A 7221-nucleotide genomic window follows, 5' to 3' on the forward strand; every position below is an offset into this window, starting at 1 on the left:
GTGGATCTAGAGCAACACAAATCTTGACAGTGGATTGTTAATTGAGACTGCTTCACTTCAGGTAAAGATAATTTACAGTTATGTTTATAAAAGCAGAGGGATTAGCATTTATTTAAGAGTAACACTAAGCTTGTTTTTATGAATCTTCTGCCCCCATTCCCATTTCTGTCTCACAGGGAAGAAGGTGGGAGTTCACTCTCTGAGATCTCCAGACTTCCCTCTACGTGCAACAAATTTCCTGCTCTGCACCACCAACTTTTATCCTTTTCTCAATTTAATCTTTGCAAACCATTAAAATCTCTCAGTGGAATTTGCACAAGCTAGGCCACCCATTCCACCCAATTTTTGCTAAACACCAAAGAAGTTTGTAGACCAGGCTGGTTGAACTCCCACTGGAGTACACGCCTTAATTAGGTGAGTTAATTGCCCCTTGGGAGTTCCCTGTCCACGTTTCCTCTGCAAAAAACAAAGATCACTCATTTGTGCAGTTAATTAGATATTTTTAGGTAAGATAAATCCCACCCAGGTATGGCCTGTGAGGGGAAATTGCCAGCTCTCCTTCCTTGCACTTTGCTGGGATGGCTCAGGCTTCACCTTTCCAAAATACCCACGGAGCTGACTGATCTCCAGAGACACTGACACTGATCTGTAAATGAAGGCTGGAGGGTCAGCCCTTTCAAAAATGACTGAATTCTGCTTTGCTTTCTACATCCCTTGTGTGTGACCCCAAATCTGAGCCCTAAGAATAATGAGAATGAAAAAAGAGATGGTTCAGAAATGTTGGCCTTAACCTTCAGCCTGTTCTCTCCTTCTACAGATCTCAGACAGTTAAATTGGTGTTTTTCAGGGAGTTTGAAATCCTGAAAGTGTCTGTTACAGCCAGGAACTTTCATCTTCATTCTCCCATCTCTTTGGATCTGGCCTGGATGAGGAATTGTGTGTCCAGCGGGAGCAGGGCAGGGATTGTCCCTCTGTGCTCCAGGGCTGTGTCCAGTTGTGGCTCCTGCAGGAGAGCCCTGGAGGGGCTGGAGCGTGTCCAGGGCAGGGAAGGGGCTGGGGAAGGGGCTGGAGCCCCAGGAGGGGCTGAGGGAGCTGGGGAAGGGTCTGGAGCCGCAGGAGGGGCTGAGGGAGCTGGGGAAGGGTCTGGAGCCCCAGGAGGGGCTGAGGAAGCTGGGGAAGGGTCTGGAGCCCCAGGAGGGGCTGAGGGAGCTGGGGAAGGGGCTGAGCCTGGAGAAAAGGAGGCTCAGGGGGGACCTTGTGGCTCTGCACAAGTCCCTGCCAGGAGGGGACAGCCGGGGGGGTCGGGCTCTGCTCCCAGGGAACAGGGACAGGAGGAGAGGGAACGGCCTCAGGCTGGGCCAGGGGAGGCTCAGCTTGGCCAGCAGCAGGAATTTCCCCATGGAAAGGGGGCTCAAGCCATAGAACAGACTTAACAACCTCTCTCATTTACAGGTGCATCATGCAAAACCCATTTTTTGACTCCTAATACCATGAGATGCAATCAGGAGTTGCTCAGGGAAGGATTTAACATGGTTGGAGCTGTGCACATTGGGAAGAGCAGGCAGAATATCTGAATTTTTCCCCCTCCTGATTTCTCTCATCCTGGCCAAGGTCCTCATTACAAGGAATTAGCACAATGTGTGACAGGTCACTGCTCCTTGCAGGGAAAGTTTGTTCTGGCTCTTCAGAAGTTTATGGTCTCTGAGGGTTAAAATCCTTCACCTGCAAAAGAGGGATGGAAATGGAACAACTCAACACTTCCCATTTTCACCAATCTGTGGGAAAGCACAACTCTCAGTAAGGGATTTCAACATTTTTCATTCCTGGCCATAATCTGAATCAATGATGGAGCACAAATGATTATTTTTTTCAACTGACTGTAAGAATTATCATTCTAAGGAAGTCCCATTGAACAGTAAATTACTGTAATTGTTTTCTGGCAACGAAAGCTTGATTTCTTAACGTGTTTATTCTGGAATATCTGAGATATCTGACTTTCAGAAGAAATCTTGCCTCGTGGTAACTTGTCATACTGATTTCTAAGAACAAATTGTTTAGTGTTTGCCTTTAAAATCAAACAATTATTACCCAGCAGCTCAGCCTCACTGATTAGCCCAGAATTGCCTGGCTAAAACAGCATTTAAAATAATAAATCATCCCAGTGTTTGTCTGGTTTCCAATGAATTACTTGCACTTCTTTTGACAACGGAGAGGATTAGCTGAAAACCTAAAGTAATGAGTATTCTGCATTGTCTCTGTGATTAAAGCTGAGATATTCTCCCTGAGCTTTGCTCTCCAGGCTGTGATTTCACAAGTCATATAAACATGTTGCTAATATTTAAATACGTAATAAAACATTAGTTTTGTGATGGAAGTCCTGACTAATTTTGGGCTCCATAATAGGGGAACTGTTGAAGAACTCTAGCTTTCTTCAAAAACCCCTAAGATATTATTTTAATTCAAATTTATGTGTGTAGAATAGGAGAAAAAATGGCTAAAAATGAGGATGTTCCTTCATTCACCCAGAGAAATCACAGATTGTTCATCATTCAGGGACAATTGTTGTGCAACAGCTGAAAGAAAGTTATTTGTAGGTCTTGATGAAACAGTGGCATGAAACCCATGCCAAAAAAAATAATTAAAAAAAAAATAAAAAAGAAGTGAAAAAAGTGAGAAAATATTGGAAAGGAAATTATCACTTCTGCTATTGGAAAGGAAATTATCCCTTCTATGTTTTGCAACAAGAAGAAAAAAAAAAGGGGGGGGGGAGAATTGTAAACAGGTTCTTCAGTGCATAAAAATAAGCGTATTTAATAAACTCTTAACTGAGTGAAAGTCACTTCCCTCTTGAAGGGGAATTTTTTTTTTTTTTGCCACACTCCATAACTATTCTTAGCAGGGGATGGACAGTTCACAGAGCAAGGGAGCGATCCCTTTTCCTGGTGTGCAGGGGAGTAAACAAAGGAAACGCATCCGAAGCTGTGACCCTGGACCTAAAACCTTGTCCCTGTCTCGGTATCAGCCCTCAGGAAGTTTGCTAAAGAGATTTGCACATAGCTCAGGGATAAAAAAGATTCACGGAACATCCAGAAGATGGCATAGATGCAGCAAGGCTGGGGTGGGGAAAGAAGGGATAAAAAAAAAAATAAAAAAAAAAGGAAAGACAAGAAAAAACTTTACAAATCTACACTGGGCTGCTGCAGGAAATATCAATGAATGAAAAAAAAAAAGGATGGAGTGATAAATTTGTGAGAAAAAGTGTGAGGAGCTGGACTTGCAGAGCTGTGGGAAGGGACAGAGAGGGGATGGAGCCTCTTGGAATGGCTGGAACCTACAAAAAATGAGGAGGTTTTGGAGAGGCTGCAGAGCAGAGGGGCAGAACCAAAATACCAAAATTTGGGATATCTGTAAGGAAAACATGGGGGGAGAGCCCTGTCAATAGCCCTGTCAAGAGGGGCTTGGAAAGGGAAAGCTGTTTCTTTGGATGTTATTGAGATGTTATGAATGTGGATTATGGTAATAGTAGTTTTATTAGGTGTTAATAATGGGTATTACTAAATTGATATTAATGTGTGTTGCTATTATCTGCCTTGGATCGGCGAGGAGGTGGAACAAGTGTGGTTTTAGTGTTTGTAGTCTCTGTTATTACAAAAATTATTAAAATATTATTTTAATAACTAAATAATATATATACCATAATTTAAATTATATAAATTATATTAAAACTAGTATATATTATAGTTATTAATAAAATAAATTGAATAATTAAAACACTATTTAAAAAATTATTGTAGCCAATAGCTCAAGGTCAACCACAGTGAAATCTTTTATTTGGGATGGTCCTTTGGGAAATCAGAAAACACTGGGCAAATTAAGCTTTCCCCATAACATATGGTGTCAGTAGGCAATTCCCAACCAGCTCTCCTCATACACAGTATCAATGACACTTAGACCCCAATCTCTGATTGACCTTAGACCCCAATCTTTGATTGACCTATGGCACTTCCTATGGTAAATAATTAAAAATACTCTTTGGTGGAAGAGGAGCCGGCCTAGTTTGAGGTGAAAAACCACAACTTCTGTGAAGAATTAAGGAAAAAAGAAGCAAGCAGGCAGTGTCTTCTCCTATTTTAGTAGTAAACCTATTGCTCTAAAATATGGTTTCCTGCTTGGTGGTTTCTGCATCATCTTAAAGAATGACAAGAGGTTTGTGTTCCATGAAGTTCCATTTTTGGGGTAGGATACCAAATTCCCTTTCCAAAAATCCAACTGTCCTGATCCACGAGTATGTAAACTTTCATTTTGTTACTGAATGTGTTCTAGATTGTGAGATTGTGAGGATAAAGAACTGGTCATAATTAGGGCTGTAAAACCTGCTTTGGTATTAAGGAGACAAAAATGCCTCGTTTGTTTCATGGAAAAGGAAATAAATTTCCATTTCTTTGTCCATCAGGTATGGAGTTGGCAGTGTTGGAGATGTTTAACCATGAGTTATGGAAAAAATCCTTCTCATTCTGAGATTACATTGAAATTCTTGCTTTGTCCAGAATTCTTGTGTATAAAAGAATCTTCTATTTATTATCTTGGAACTAGCAGAAAAAAGAGATGCCAATGAGTTTGTTTAAATATATAATTATGAAATAAAACTTCATGAATGGCCTGGTTCCAGAAAAGCCCTACAGTTTTTTCCATGTAAATCTAGCTGGCCTTATAAACATCTCAGGCTTATCTACAACATTCCCTGGCACGTTCTGGTTTAGAGCAAGGGCTGTGTGGTCACTTTGGTGTTCAGAGTTTGATTGGGAGGGGAGCAATTCTCCCTCATGGAACCATGGAATGGTTTGGGCTGGAAGGGACCTGAAAAATCATCCAGTTCCATAGACAGGGACACCTTCTGTTGGAACTCTGGGCACAGAGAATTGCAGACTTTCTGTGCTGACAGGCTCTGACCCCCCAGGCAAACACTGCATTGACCTGAGGCCGTGGAGGCTTCCAAAATTAAGTGACAGCCCTGGGATTGTGGGTGTGGAATTGGAATAAAAGTGTGTGATATCACAGGGTGGAAAACTTAGACTTTAAGGGTTTAGAATACAGTAATAGATATATAAAGCAAGAGGGAGGTTTAGGCAGAAGCTGAGTCCTTCTTTTTCACCTTCTTTTTCATGGGTCTGGGTTATATTTTGTAATTGGATAGAAAAGTCCCCATAGTGGGCCATGGGTAGTTGGTTATTAGGTTAAAAGTAAAAATAATTTAGGTGTAATTTCATAATTGGACAATTTATTCTTAAAAGGCTTTGTAGAAAGAGAGATGGGGCCATTTTTTTACTTTATTAGTTAGCACTCACAACTTGTGAGACTGTAACATAGATAAGAATTAATAAACAACTGAATCTGAACACAAAACACCATCTTGTGCATTTAATCCCGACTCTGGCAAGAAAAGAAGATAAAAAGCAACAACCTTCCACTGTCCCAGGCTGCTCCAATCCCCAATGTCCAACGTGGCCTTGGACACTTCCAGGGATCCAGGAGCAGCCACAGCTTCTCTGGGGAATTTGTTCCAGCTCCATTTGGCATGAGCAGGGAGCTGGGAGCTCCTGGTCCATCTCACTGTGGCACTGACCAGGGTCTCCAGCAGGTTCAGTTTTCCAGGCATTAATTCCCTGCTCAGTCCTGGCTCTTGGAGCTTCCAGGGTGAACTTGCAGAAGCTCAGCCAGCACCTTGTGAGGCAGATAATGATCCCACCTCTCCATCAGCCTTGTGAAATCAAAAAGAGCTGTGCCAAAAGATAATTGTTTCATAAGCATGTCCCTCCTTGCTGAGCTCAGTTAGTTAATCACAAATCAGACTGATTTATTAACATTAACAAAGCTCCTAATTTTGGCTTTCTGCCTTTCTGCTGTTCTGTCTGAAATGACACTTTGAGAAGTCTCTGGTCTTCTTTTGGCTCGCGTTTTAAATTTCCCGTTTCTTGTCAGATTTAACCAGCCCATACAAAAAAATTTAATGCTGATTTCTCCTCACACTGAGGCTCTGAATTTTAACCTGCCTGGAATTTAAACACCACCTCCTCCTCCTCAAGCCTGTAAGATTAGAACAGCAACTTGACACAGAATTTTAAAACAAAAACATCTTTCTTGATGTGTTTTAAACTTTGGCAAAACGTAAAAATTTTGTGTTTCCTCCTTCCAGAATGCTGCACATACTCCACAGTGACTGGAATGCCTCTCCTCCTTTGAAGTAATTTATTGTTATAAATCAATCTGCTGATTCTCCATTTCTAAATACAGGAGGAATCACCCAAATTCAGCCTTTTTCAATGGGAAGGGTTGGAACAGCAAAGCAACTACCCTGGGATGGTTTGGAGTAAGACTCACTGACTGCATTGTGAAGAGATTTCTAATTAATAAATAGGATATTTAATTAATTGACTTATTTAATAGGTCACATGCTTGGGATTTTTTTTTAAACTGCTGATTTTCACAGGAAAAAAAAAAGCCTCCTCTATTTAATTCTATGACTTTATATATATATATATATATATATATATATATATATACACACACACACATTTATATATATATGTATATATAAAATTCAAACCCTAGTACCAACTTTGATTTTTCCCCTTTTTTTTTTGTCATTACCTGGAAAATTCCTCTAAGACCACCAGGAATAACCAATCTATTCCTTTCTACTTGGGGTACTGCAACTTCAGGATGGACAGGACCAGTCAAAGAGTATTTTAAAATATAAGGGAGATAAAAACGAGAGAGAATTGGTGAGAACAAATTGTTTGTGTTATGGAAAAGAAGATTCAGTTTAGACAGATCAAGTTTTCAATTATATAAAAGATATGAGGAGGAAAATCTGATCAAAACAAGTCCCTGTGAGTGGGTTCAGTGCACAGAGAACCATTCAGGAGATGAACCCTGTCCCACCTCATGCACCATTGGATCTCTAACCTGACATTTCTGGGGAAACATTTATTCTCAAACATGTATTTATTTATATATCTATATATTTATATTTATCTCTCTCTACGTATATATTGGTTTCCATTTAAAAAATTTTATATATACATATATATATATATAAATTATATATATAGATTGTTCATATATAAATAATGTTATATAGATTGTTCATATATACATATATATATATGTATTTGTGTATATATGTATGTATTTGGTTCCCTATATATATCTATATATCTA

At 40.0% G+C, this 7221-nt stretch overlaps 2 long non-coding RNA genes across 2 annotated transcripts; one reads left to right on the forward strand and one right to left on the reverse strand.

The window, feature by feature from the left end:
• Positions 1-1361: 1361 nt before the first annotated feature.
• LOC310905797 lies at positions 1362-7000 on the reverse strand. The gene is made up of 3 exons (XR_014589270.1): positions 6649-7000; positions 5462-5777; positions 1362-1722 (listed from the first exon to the last, which is right to left on the reverse strand). It is a non-coding gene; the product is annotated as an uncharacterized lncRNA (long non-coding RNA).
• On the forward strand, positions 4037-6410 carry LOC310905796. Its single transcript, XR_014589269.1, has 3 exons — positions 4037-4206; positions 4454-4490; positions 6295-6410. It is a non-coding gene; the product is annotated as an uncharacterized lncRNA (long non-coding RNA).
• Positions 7001-7221: the final 221 nt, after the last annotated feature.

This window comes from Zosterops lateralis (assembly GCF_965231275.1).
Source record: "Zosterops lateralis genome assembly, chromosome: 2".
Lineage (NCBI taxonomy): Eukaryota > Metazoa > Chordata > Aves > Passeriformes > Zosteropidae > Zosterops > Zosterops lateralis.